This window comes from Amia ocellicauda, unplaced genomic scaffold (genome assembly GCF_036373705.1).
Source record: "Amia ocellicauda isolate fAmiCal2 unplaced genomic scaffold, fAmiCal2.hap1 HAP1_SCAFFOLD_109, whole genome shotgun sequence".
In the NCBI taxonomy this organism is placed as follows: domain Eukaryota; kingdom Metazoa; phylum Chordata; class Actinopteri; order Amiiformes; family Amiidae; genus Amia; species Amia ocellicauda.
The window spans coordinates 59912-72500 of NW_027102674.1; the positions used below are offsets into that span (position 1 = coordinate 59912).

The window sequence follows — 12589 nt, forward strand, 5'->3', positions numbered from 1 at the left end:
TTTCTCGAAGAGAAAGATTAGGCAACATTTAGTCAATTCTAGCCATGATGCTCAATTTATTTACGAATGTACCCTAGTTACTAGGGACCGTTTACGTTGGAGAACAAGATCTATTGTATGCCTGTGTATTTTGGGAAGTCAAATCTGAAATAATGATGAAATTGTGTGAATCCAAAGTTAAAACTCGTGATTTGTCGCCCTCTGGTGTGTAAAAGGTGCAAAAGCTTACAGCACCTGGTATTCCCAGGCGGTCTCCCATCCAAGTACTGACCAGGCCCGAGCCTGCTTAGCTTCCGAGATCGGACGAAATCAGGCGTATTCAGGCTAGTACGGCCGTAAGCCAGGGAGGCTGTCCCTGACGCTCTACTTAAAGGGAAGGCAATATCCGTTTCTGCCGCTCATACTTGCAGTTGAACTGTCTCTCTACTCTAAAGTCCGGGACACACCAGCGCGCCGCAGACAGTCCCTGCTAACACGAAACGTTGTGGCAACGTTGTGCGTTAGCTGGGGTGCCACACCAGACCGGAACTATATTTTACAAAACGAACACATTGTCTTGATAAAACAGCTGTAATTGAGTGCCTGACACGCCAGTCAAGCGCAATCTTGAGAAGGTGTGCATTTCAGTAAGGATTTCAATTGCCATGCAGTATGAAACTGAAAGGAGGTTGCATCACTATGATGCATAACATTGCATGTATTGTATTTTCAAGTGTGTGCATTCATCCTGTTGTCATTTTGTTTTGAAAGCAGAAGAATCATTCAACAGGTTGCTGAGACAAATGTAAACCAGTAAAACATATGAAGAGAAACAAACCTTGAATATAAGTTCAGTTGTTTAAACATTTGACAAACTATGGTGAGGGGGTAAGAAAACACACAAATCCAGCAGCTCCTGTATTTCAATACACCAGAACCCAATATTATTGGCGAGTCGGGTAGTCCATCATCACAGTTCGAGGGCAGGCATCATTTCAGTAATTTCATCCCGTTGCATTCACATCCGTGACTTGAATGAGATTGAATGTGATCTTTGCTCTCAAGTATGTTCCCAAGTTTTACACTTTCGTGCTTTGCATGAATGGGAATGGAACCGTGTGTGTTGAATGAGGCTCCTTGTGAGCACTGAACTTTGTCCGGTGGAGTTCCTTTTTGTGTTGCTGTAATTGTGTCATTTCTCGATGAGAAAGATTAGGCAACATTTAGTCACTTCTAGCCATGATGCTCAATTTATTTACGAATGTACCCTAGTTACTAGGGACCGTTTACGTTGGAGAACAAGATCTATTGTATGCCTGTGTATTTGGGGAAGTCAAATCTGAAATAATGAAGAAATTGCGTGTATCCAAAGTTAAAACTCGTGATTTGTCGCCCTCTGGTGTGTAAAAGATGCAAAAGCTTACAGTACCTGGTATTCCCAGGCAGTCTCCCATCCAAGTACTGACCAGGCCGGAGCCTGCTTAGCTTCCGAGATCGGACGAGATCGGGCGTATTCAGGCTAGTATGGCCGTAAGCCTGGGAGGCTGTCCCTGATGCTCTACTTAAAGGGAAGGCAATATCCGTTTCTGCCGCTCATACTTGCAGTTGAACTGTCTCTCTACTCTAAAGTCCGGGACACACCAGCGCGCCGCAGACAGTCCCTGCTAACACGAAACGTTGTGGCAACGTTGTGCGTTAGCTGGGGTGCCACACCAGACCGTAACTGTATTTTACAAAACGAACACATTGTCTTGATAAAACAGCTGTAATTGAGTGCCTGACACGCCAGTCAAGCGCAATCTTGAGAAGGTGTGCATTTCAGTAAGGATTTCAATTGACATGCAGTATGAAACTGAAAGGAGGTTGCATCACTATGATGCATAACATTGCATGTATTGTATTTTCAAGTGTGTGCATTCATCCTGTTGTCATTTTGTTTTGAAAGCAGAAGAATCATTCAACAGGTTGCTGAGACAAATGTAAACCAGTAAAACATATGAAGAGAAACAAACCTTGAATATAAGTTCAGTTGTTTAAACATTTGACAAACTATGGTGAGGGGGTAAGAAAACACACAAATCCAGCAGCTCCTGTATTTCAATACACCAGAACCCAATATTATTGGCGAGTCGGGTAGTCCATCATCACAGTTCGAGGGCAGGCATCATTTCAGTAATTTCATCCCGTTGCATTCACATCCGTGCCTTGAATGAGATTGAATGTGATCTTTGCTCTCAAGTATGTTCCCAAGTTTTACACTTTCGTGCTTTGCATGAATGGGAATGGAACCGTGTGTGTTGAATGAGGCTCCTTGTGAACACTGAACTTTGTCCGGTGGAGTTCCTTTTTGTGTTGCTGTAATTGTGTCATTTCTCGATGAGAAAGATTAGGCAACATTTAGTCACTTCTAGCCATGATGCTCAATTTATTTACGAATGTACCCTAGTTACTAGGGACCGTTTACGTTGGAGAACAAGATCTATTGTATGCCTGTGTATTTGGGGAAGTCAAATCTGAAATAATGATGAAATTGCGTGTATCCAAAGTTAAAACTCGTGATTTGTCGCCCTCTGGTGTGTAAAAGATGCAAAAGCTTACAGCACCTGGTATTCCCATGCGGTCTCCCATCCAAGTACTGACCAGGCCGGAGCCTGCTTAGCTTCCGAGATCGGACGAGATCGGGCGTATTCAGGCTAGTATGGCCGTAAGCAGGGGAAGCTGTCCCTGACGCTCTACTTAAAGGGAAGGCAATATCCGTTTCTGCCGCTCATACTTGCAGTTGAACTGTCTCTCTACTCTAAAGTCCGGGACACACCAGCGCACCGCAGACAGTCCCTGCTAACACGAAAAGTTGTGGCAACGTTGTGCGTTAGCTGGGGTGCCACACCAGACCGGAACTATATTTTACAAAACGAACACATTGTCTTGATAAAACAGCTGTAATTGAGTGCCTGACACGCCAGTCAAGCGCAATCTTGAGAAGGTGTGCATTTCAGTAAGGATTTCAATTGACATGCAGTATGAAACTGAAAGGAGGTTGCATCACTATGATGCATAACATTGCATGTATTGTATTTTCAAGTGTGTGCATTCATCCTGTTGTCATTTTGTTTTGAAAGCAGAAGAATCATTCAACAGGTTGATGAGACAAATGTAAACCAGTAAAACATATGAAGAGAAACAAACCTTGAATATAAGTTCAGTTGTATAAACATTTGACAAACTATGGTGAGGGGGTAAGAAAACACACAAATCCAGCAGCTCCTGTATTTCAATACACCAGAACCCAATATTATTGGCGAGTCGGGTAGTCCATCATCACAGTTCGAGGGCAGGCATCATTTCAGTAATTTCATCCCGTTGCATTCACATCCGTGCCTTGAATGAGATTGAATGTGATCTTTGCTCTCAAGTATGTTCCCAAGTTTTACACTTTCGTGCTTTGCATGAATGGGAATGGAACCGTGTGTGTTGAATGAGGCTCCTTGTGAGCACTGAACTTTGTCCGGTGGAGTTCCTTTCTGTGTTGCTGTAATTGTGTCATTTCTCGATGAGAAAGATTAGGCAACATTTAGTCACTTCTAGCCATGATGCTCAATTTATTTACGAATGTACCCTAGTTACTAGGGACCGTTTACGTTGGAGAACAAGATCTATTGTATGCCTGTGTATTTGGGGAAGTCAAATCTGAAATAATGATGAAATTGCGTGTATCCAAAGTTAAAACTCGTGATTTGTTGCCCTCTGGTGTGTAAAAGATGCAAAAACTTACAGCACCTGGTATTCCCAGGCGGTCTCCCATCCAAGTACTGACCAGGCCCGAGCCTGCTTAGCTTCCAAGATCGGACGAGATCGGGCGTATTCAGGCTAGTATGGCCGTAAGCCAGGGAAGCTGTCCCTGACGCTCTACTTAAAGGGAAGGCAATATCCGTTTCTGTCGCTCATACTTGCTGTTGAACTGTCTCTCTACTCTAAAGTCCGGGACACACCAGCGCGCCGCAGACAGTCCCTGCTAACACGAAACGTTGTGGCAACGTTGTGCGTTAGCTGGGGTGCCACACCAGACCGGAACTATATTTTACAAAACGAACACATTGTCTTGATAATACAGCTGTAATTGAGTTCCTGACACGCCAGTAAAGCGCAATCTTGAGAAGGTGTCCATTTTAAAAAGGATTTCAATTGACATGCAGTATGAAACTGAAAGGAGGTTGCATCACTATGATGCATAACATTGCATGTATTGTATTTTCAAGTGTGTGCATTCATCCTGTTGTCATTTTGTTTTGAAAGCAGAAGAATCATTCAACAGGTTGCTGAGACAAATGTAAACCAGTAAAACATATGAAGAGAAACAAACCTTGAATATAAGTTCAGTTGTTTAAACATTTGACAAACTATGGTGAGGGGGTAAGAAAACACACAAATCCAGCAGCTCCTGTATTTCAATACACCAGAACCCAATATTATTGGCGAGTCGGGTAGTCCATCATCACAGTTCGAGGGAAGGCATCATTTCAGTAATTTCATCCCGTTGCATTCACATCCGTGCCTTGAATGAGATTGAATGTGATCTTTGCTCTCAAGTATGTTCCCAAGTTTTACACTTTCGTGCTTTGCATGAATGGGAATGGAACCGTGTGTGTTGAATGAGGCTCCTTGTGAGCACTGAACTTTGTCCGGTGGAGTTCCTTTTTGTGTTGCTGTAATTGTGTCAATTCTCGATGAGAAAGATTAGGCAACATTTAGTCACTTCTAGCCATGATGCTCAATTTATTTACGAATGTACCCTAGTTACTAGGGACCGTTTACGTTGGAGAACAAGATCTATTGTATGCCTGTGTATTTGGGGAAGTCAAATCTGAAATAATGATGAAATTGCGTGTATCCAAAGTTAAAACTCGTGATTTGTTGCCCTCTGGTGTGTAAAAGATGCAAAAACTTACAGCACCTGGTATTCCCAGGCGGTCTCCCATCCAAGTACTGACCAGGCCCGAGCCTGCTTAGCTTCCAAGATCGGACGAGATCGGGCGTATTCAGGCTAGTATGGCCGTAAGCCAGGGAAGCTGTCCCTGACGCTCTACTTAAAGGGAAGGCAATATCCGTTTCTGTCGCTCATACTTGCTGTTGAACTGTCTCTCTACTCTAAAGTCCGGGACACACCAGCGCGCCGCAGACAGTCCCTGCTAACACGAAACGTTGTGGCAACGTTGTGCGTTAGCTGGGGTGCCACTCCAGACCGGAACTATATTTTACAAAACGAACACATTGTCTTGATAAAACAGCTGTAATTGAGTTCCTGACACGCCTGTCAAGCGCAATCTTGAGAAGGTGTGCATCTCAGTAAGGATTTCAATTGACATGCAGTATGAAACTGAAAGGAGGTTGCATCACTATGATGCATAACATTGCATGTATTGTATTTTCAAGTGTGTGCATTCATCCTGTTGTCATTTTGCTTTGAAAGCAGAAGAATCATTCAACAGGTTGCTGAGACAAATGTAAACCAGTAAAACATATGAAGAGAAACAAACCTTGAATATAAGTTCAGTTGTTTAAACATTTGACAAACTATGGTGAGGGGGTAAGAAAACACACAAATCCAGCAGCTCCTGTATTTCAATACACCAGAACCCAATATTATTGGCGAGTCGGGTAGTCCATCATCACAGTTCGAGGGCAGGCATCATTTCAGTAATTTCATCCCGTTGCATTCACATCCGTGCCTTGATTGAGATTGAATGTGATCTTTGCTCTCAAGTATGTTCCCAAGTTTTACACTTTCGTGCTTTGCATGAATGGGAATGGAACCGTGTGTGTTGAATGAGGCTCCTTGTGAGCACTGAACTTTGTCCGGTGGAGTTCCTTTTTGTGTTGCTGTAATTGTGTCATTTCTCGATGAGAAAGATTAGGCAACATTTAGTCACTTCTAGCCATGATGCTCAATTTATTTACGAATGTACCCTAGTTACTAGGGACCGTTTACGTTGGAGAACAAGATCTATTGTATGCCTGTGTATTTGGGGAAGTCAAATCTGAAATAATGATGAAATTGCGTGTATCCAAAGTTAAAACTCGTGATTTGTCGCCCTCTGGTGTGTAAAAGATGCAAAAGCTTACAGCACCTGGTATTCCCAGGCGGTCTCCCATCCAAGTACTGACCAGGCCCTAGCCTGCTTAGCTTCCGAGATCGGACGAGATCTGGCGTATTCAGGCTAGTATGGCCGTAAGCCAGGGAGGCTGTCCCTGACGCTCTACTTAAAGGGAAGGCAATATCCGTTTCTGCTGCTCATACTTGCAGTTGAACTGTCTCTCTACTCTAAAGTCCGGGACACACCAGCGCGCCGCAGACAGTCCCTGCTAACACGAAACGTTGTGGCAACGTTGTGCGTTAGCTGGGGTGCCACACCAGACCGGAACTATATTTTACAAAACGAACACATTGTCTTGATAATACAGCTGTAATTGAGTGCCTGACACGCCAGTCAAGCGCAATCTTGAGAAGGTGTGCATTTCAATAAGGATTTCAAATGACATGCAGTATGAAACTGAAAGGAGGTTGCATCACTATGATGCATAACATTGCATGTATTGTATTTTCAAGTGTGTGCATTCATCCTGTTGTCATTTTGTTTTGAAAGCAGAAGAATCATTCTTGCTGAGGTTGCTGAGACAAATGTAAACCAGTAAAACATATGAAGAGAAACAAACCTTGAATATAAGTTCAGTTGTTTAAACATTTGACAAACTATGGTGAGGGGGTAAGAAAACACACAAATCCAGCAGCTCCTGTATTTCAATTCACCAGAACCCAATATTATTGGCGAGTCGGGTAGTCCATCATCACAGTTCGAGGGCAGGCATCATTTCAGTAATTTCATCCCGTTGCATTCACATCCGTGCCTTGAATGAGATTGAATGTGATCTTTGCTCTCAAGTATGTTCCCAAGTTTTACACTTTCGTGCTTTGCATGAATGGGAATGGAACCGTGTGTGTTGAATGAGGCTCCTTGTGAGCACTGAACTTTGTCCGGTGGAGTTCCTTTTTGTGTTGCTGTAATTGTGTCATTTCTCGATGAGAAAGATTAGGCAACATTTAGTCACTTCTAGCCATGATGCTCAATTTATTTACGAATGTACCCTAGTTACTAGGGACCGTTTACGTTGGAGAACAAGATCTATTGTATGCCTGTGTATTTGGGGAAGTCAAATCTGAAATAATGATGAAATTGCGTGTATCCAAAGTTAAAACTCGTGATTTGTCGCCCTCTGGTGTGTAAAAGATGCAAAAGCTTACAGCACCTGGTATTCCCAGGCGGTCTCCCATGCAAGTACTGACCAGGAACGAGCCTGCTTAGCTTCCGAGATCGGACGAGATCGGGCGTATTCAGGCTAGTAGGGCCGTAAGCCAGGAAGGCTGTCCCTGACGCTCTACTTAAAGGGAAGGCAATATCCGTTTCTGCCGTTCATACTTACAGTTGAACTGTCTCTCTTCTCTAAAGCCTGGGACACACCAGCGCGCCGCAGACAGTCCCTGCTAACACGCCACGTTGTGGCAACATTGTGGCAACGTCGTGCGTTAGCTGGGGTGCCACACCAGACCGGAACTATATATTACAAAACGAACACATTGTCTTGATAAAACAGCTGTAATTGAGTGCCTGACACGCCAGTCAAGCGCAATCTTGAGAAGGTGTGCATTTCAGTAAGGATTTCAATTGACATGCAGTATGAAACTGAAAGGAGGTTGCATCACTATGATGCATAACATTGCATGTATTGTATTTTCAAGTGTGTGCATTCATCCTGTTGTCATTTTGTTTTGAAAGCAGAAGAATCATTCAACAGGTTGCTGAGACAAATGTAAACCAGTAAAACATATGAAGAGAATCAAACCTTGAATATAAGTTCAGTTGTTTAAACATTTGACAAACTATGGTGAGGGGGTAAGAAAACACACAAATCCAGCAGCTCCTGTATTTCAATACACCAGAACCCAATATTATTGGCGAGTCGGGTAGTCCATCATCACAGTTCGAGGGCAGGCATCATTTCAGTAATTTCATCCCGTTGCATTCACATCCGTGCCTTGAATGAGATTGAATGTGATCTTTGCTCTCAAGTATGTTCCCAAGTTTTACACTTTCGTGCTTTGCATGAATGGGAATGGAACCGTGTGTGTTGAATGAGGCTCCTTGTGAGCACTGAACTTTGTCCGGTGGAGTTCCTTTTTGTGTTGCTGTGATTGTGTCATTTCTCGATGAGAAAGATTAGGCAACATTTAGTCACTTCTAGCCATGATGCTCAATTTATTTACGAATGTACCCTAGTTACTAGGGACCGTTTACGTTGGAGAACAAGATCTATTGTATGCCTGTGTATTTGGGGAAGTCAAATCTGAAATAATGATGAAATTGCGTGTATCCAAAGTTAAAACTCGTGATTTGTCGCCCTCTGGTGTGTAAAAGATGCAAAAGCTTACAGCACCTGGTATTCCCAGGCGGTCTACCATCCAAGTACTGACCAGGCCCGAGCCTGCTTAGCTTCCGAGATCGGACGAGATCGGGCGTATTCAGGCTAGTATGGCCGTAAGCCAGGGAGGCTGTCCCTGACGCTCTACTTAAAGGGAAGGCAATATCCGTTTCTGCCGCTCATACTTGCAGTTGAACTGTCTCTCTACTCTAAAGTCCGGGACACACCAGCGCGCCGCAGACAGTCCCTGCTAACACGAAACGTTGTGGCAACGTTGTGCGTTAGCTGGGGTGCCACACCAGACCGGAACTATATTTTACAAAACGAACACATTGTCTTGATAATACAGCTGTAATTGAGTGCCTGACACGCCAGTCAAGCGCAATCTTGAGAAGGTGTGCATTTCAGTAAGGATTTCAATTGACATGCAGTATGAAACTGAAAGGAGGTTGCATCACTATGATGCATAACATTGCATGTATTGTATTTTCAAGTGTGTGCATTCATCCTGTTGTCATTTTGTTTTGAAAGCAGAAGAATCATTCAACAGGTTGATGAGACAAATGTAAACCAGTAAAACATATGAAGAGAAACAAACCTTGAATATAAGTTCAGTTGTTTAAACATTTGACAAACTATGGTGAGGGGGTAAGAAAACACACAAATCCAGCAGCTCCTGTATTTCAATACACCAGAACCCAATATTATTGGCGAGTCGGGTAGTCCATCATCACAGTTCGAGGGCAGGCATCATTTCAGTAATTTCATCCCGTTGCATTCACATCCGTGCCTTGAATGAGATTGAATGTGATCTTTGCTCTCAAGTATGTTCCCAAGTTTTACACTTTCGTGCTTTGCATGAATGGGAATGGAACCGTGTGTGTTGAATGAGGCTCCTTGTGAGCACTGAACTTTGTCCGGTGGAGTTCCTTTTTGTGTTGCTGTAATTGTGTCATTTCTCGATGAGAAAGATTAGGCAACATTTAGTCACTTCTAGCCATGATGCTCAATTTATTTACGAATGTACCCTAGTTACTAGGGACCGTTTACGTTGGAGAACAAGATCTATTGTATGCCTGTGTATTTGGGGAAGTCAAATCTGAAATAATGATGAAATTGCGTGTATCCAAAGTTAAAACTCGTGATTTGTCGCCCTCTGGTGTGTAAAAGATGCAAAAGCTTACAGCACCTGGTAATCCCAGGCAGTCTCCCATCCAAGTACTGACCAGGCCCGAGCCTGCTTAGCTTCCGAGATCAGGCGTATTCAGGCTAGTATGGCCGTAAGCCAGGGAGGCTGTCCCTGACGCTCTACTTAAAGGGAAGGCAATATCCGTTTCTGCCGCTCATACTTGCAAATGAACTGTCTCTCTACTCTAAAGTCCGGGACACACCAGCGCGCCGCAGACAGTCCCTGCTAACACGAAACGTTGTGGCAACGTTGTGGCAACGTTGTGCGTTAGCTGGGGTGCCACACCAGACCGGAACTATATTTTACAAAACGAACACATTGTCTTGATAAAACAGCTGTAATTGAGTGCCTGACACGCCAGTCAAGCGCAATCTTGAGAAGGTGTGCATTTCAGTAAGGATTTCAATTGACATGCAGTATGAAACTGAAAGGAGGTTGCATCACTATGATGCATAACATTGCATGTATTATATTTTCAAGTGTGTGCATTCATCCTGTTGTCATTTTGTTTTGAAAGCAGAAGAATCATTCAACAGGTTGCTGAGACAAATGTAAACCAGTAAAACATATGAAGAGAAACAAACCTTGAATATAAGTTCAGTTGTTTAAACATTTGACAAACTATGGTGAGGGGGTAAGAAAACACACAAATCCAGCAGCTCCTGTATTTCAATACACCAGAACCCAATATTATTGGCGAGTCGGGTAGTCCATCATCACAGTTCGAGGGCAGGCATCATTTCAGTAATTTCATCCCGTTGCATTCACATCCGTGCCTTGAATGAGATTGAATGTGATCTTTGCTCTCAAGTATGTTCCCAAGTTTTACACTTTCGTGCTTTGCATGAATGGGAATGGAACCGTGCGTGTTGAATGAGGCTCCTTGTGAACACTGAACATTGCCCGGTGGAGTTCCTTTTTGTGTTGCTGTAATTGTGTCATTTCTCGATGAGAAAGATTAGGCAACATTTAGTCACTTCTAGCCATGATGCTCAATTTATTTACGAATGTACCCTAGTTACTAGGGACCGTTTACGTTGGAGAACAAGATCTATTGTATGCCTGTGAATTTGGGGAAGTCAAATCTGAAATAATGATGAAATTGCGTGTATCCAAAGTTAAAACTCGTGATTTGTCGCCCTCTGGTGTGTAAAAGATGCAAAAGCTTACAGCACCTGGTATTCCCAGGCGGTCTCCCATCCAAGTACTAACCAGGCCCGAACCTGCTTAGCTTCCGAGATCGGACGAGATCGGGCGTATTCAGACTAGTATGGCCGTAAGCCAGGGAGGCTGTCCCTGACCCTCTACTTAAAGGGAAGGCAATATCCGTTTCTGCCACTCATACTTGCAGTTGAACTGTCTCTCTACTCTAAAGTCCGGGACACACCAGCACGCTGCAGACAGTCCCTGCTAACACGAAACGTTGTGGCAACGTTGTGCGTTAGCTGGGGTGCCACACCAGACCGGAACTATATTTTACAAAACGAACACATTGTCTTGATAATACAGCTGTAATTGAGTGCCTGACACGCCAGTCAAGCGCAATCTTGAGAAGGTGTGCATTTCAGTAAGGATTTCAATTGACATGCAGTATGAAACTGAAAGGAGGTTGCATCACTATGATGCATAACATTGCATGTATTGTATTTTCAAGTGTGTGCATTCATCCTGTTGTCATTTTGTTTTGAAAGCAGAAGAATCATTCAACAGGTTGCTGAGACAAATGTAAACCAGTAAAACATATGAAGAGAAACAAACCTTGAATATAAGTTCAGTTGTTTAAACATTTGACAAACTATGGTGAGGGGGTAAGAAAACACACAAATCCAGCAGCTCCTGTATTTCAATACACCAGAACCCAATATTATTGGCGAGTCGGGTAGTCCATCATCACAGTTCGAGGGCAGGCATCATTTCAGTAATTTCATCCCGTTGCATTCACATCCGTGCCTTGAATGAGATTGAATGTGATCTTTGCTCTCAAGTATGTTCCCAGGTTTTACACTTTCGTGCTTTGCATGAATGGGAATGGAACCGTGTGTGTTGAATGAGGCTCCTTGTGAGCACTGAACTTTGTCCGGTGGAGTTCCTTTTTGTGTTGCTGTAATTGTGTCATTTCTCGATGAGAAAGATTAGGCAACATTTAGTCACTTCTAGCCATGATGCTCAATTTATTTACGAATGTACCCTAGTTACTAGGGACCGTTTACGTTGGAGAACAAGATCTATTGTATGCCTGTGTATTTGGGGAAGTCAAATCTGAAATAATGATGAAATTGCGTGTATCCAAAGTTAAAACTCGTGATTTGTCGCCCTCTGGTGTGTAAAAGATGCCAAAGCCTACAGCACCTGGTATTCCCAGGCGGTCTCCCATCCAAGTACTGACCAGGCCCGAGCCTGCTTAGCTTCCGAGATCGGACGAGATCGGGCGTATTCAGGCTAGTATGGCCGTAAGCCAGGAAGGCTGTCCCTGACGCTCTACTTAAAGGGAAGGCAATATCCGTTTCTGCTGTTCATACTTACAGTTGAACTGTCTCTCTACTCTAAAGCCCGGGACACACCAGCGCGCCGCAGACAGTCCCTGCTAACACGCCACGTTGTGGCAACATTGTGGCAACGTTGTGCGTTAGCTGGGGTGCCACACCAGACCGGAACTATATATTACAAAACGAACACATTCTCTTGATAAAACAGCTGTAATTGAGTGCCTGACACGCCAGTCAAGCGCAATCTTGAGTAGGTGTGCATTTCAGTAAGGATTTCAATTGACATGCAGTATGAAACTGAAAGGAGGTTGCATCACTATGATGCATAACATTGCATGTATTGTATTTTCAAGTGTGTGCATTCATCCTGTTGTCATTTTGTTTTGAAAGCAGAAGAATCATTCAACAGGTTGCTGAGACAAATGTAAACCAGTAAAACATATGAAGAGAAACAAACCTTGAA

At 43.4% G+C, this 12589-nt stretch overlaps 10 non-coding genes and 1 pseudogene across 10 annotated transcripts; all 11 read right to left on the reverse strand.

The window, feature by feature from the left end:
- Positions 1–222: 222 nt before the first annotated feature.
- LOC136720923 (5S ribosomal RNA) lies at positions 223–341 on the reverse strand. The gene has a single exon (XR_010805750.1). It is a non-coding gene; the product is annotated as a 5S ribosomal RNA (ribosomal RNA).
- Positions 342–1396: 1055 nt separating this feature from the next.
- On the reverse strand, positions 1397–1515 carry LOC136720932 (5S ribosomal RNA). Its single transcript, XR_010805758.1, has one exon. It is a non-coding gene; the product is annotated as a 5S ribosomal RNA (ribosomal RNA).
- A 1055-nt stretch (positions 1516–2570) lies between these two features.
- Positions 2571–2689, reverse strand: LOC136720875 (5S ribosomal RNA). Its single transcript, XR_010805706.1, has one exon. It is a non-coding gene; the product is annotated as a 5S ribosomal RNA (ribosomal RNA).
- A 1055-nt stretch (positions 2690–3744) lies between these two features.
- Positions 3745–3863, reverse strand: LOC136720900 (5S ribosomal RNA). Its single transcript, XR_010805729.1, has one exon. It is a non-coding gene; the product is annotated as a 5S ribosomal RNA (ribosomal RNA).
- Positions 3864–4918: 1055 nt separating this feature from the next.
- Positions 4919–5037, reverse strand: LOC136720901 (5S ribosomal RNA). The gene has a single exon (XR_010805730.1). It is a non-coding gene; the product is annotated as a 5S ribosomal RNA (ribosomal RNA).
- A 1055-nt stretch (positions 5038–6092) lies between these two features.
- On the reverse strand, positions 6093–6211 carry LOC136720873 (5S ribosomal RNA). The gene has a single exon (XR_010805705.1). It is a non-coding gene; the product is annotated as a 5S ribosomal RNA (ribosomal RNA).
- Positions 6212–7269: 1058 nt separating this feature from the next.
- LOC136720955 (5S ribosomal RNA) lies at positions 7270–7388 on the reverse strand. The gene has a single exon (XR_010805775.1). It is a non-coding gene; the product is annotated as a 5S ribosomal RNA (ribosomal RNA).
- Positions 7389–8454: 1066 nt separating this feature from the next.
- LOC136720857 (5S ribosomal RNA) lies at positions 8455–8573 on the reverse strand. The gene has a single exon (XR_010805690.1). It is a non-coding gene; the product is annotated as a 5S ribosomal RNA (ribosomal RNA).
- A 1055-nt stretch (positions 8574–9628) lies between these two features.
- Positions 9629–9737, reverse strand: LOC136720978 (uncharacterized; annotated as a pseudogene).
- A 1066-nt stretch (positions 9738–10803) lies between these two features.
- Positions 10804–10922, reverse strand: LOC136720848 (5S ribosomal RNA). The gene has a single exon (XR_010805682.1). It is a non-coding gene; the product is annotated as a 5S ribosomal RNA (ribosomal RNA).
- A 1055-nt stretch (positions 10923–11977) lies between these two features.
- LOC136720824 (5S ribosomal RNA) lies at positions 11978–12096 on the reverse strand. Its single transcript, XR_010805660.1, has one exon. It is a non-coding gene; the product is annotated as a 5S ribosomal RNA (ribosomal RNA).
- Positions 12097–12589: the final 493 nt, after the last annotated feature.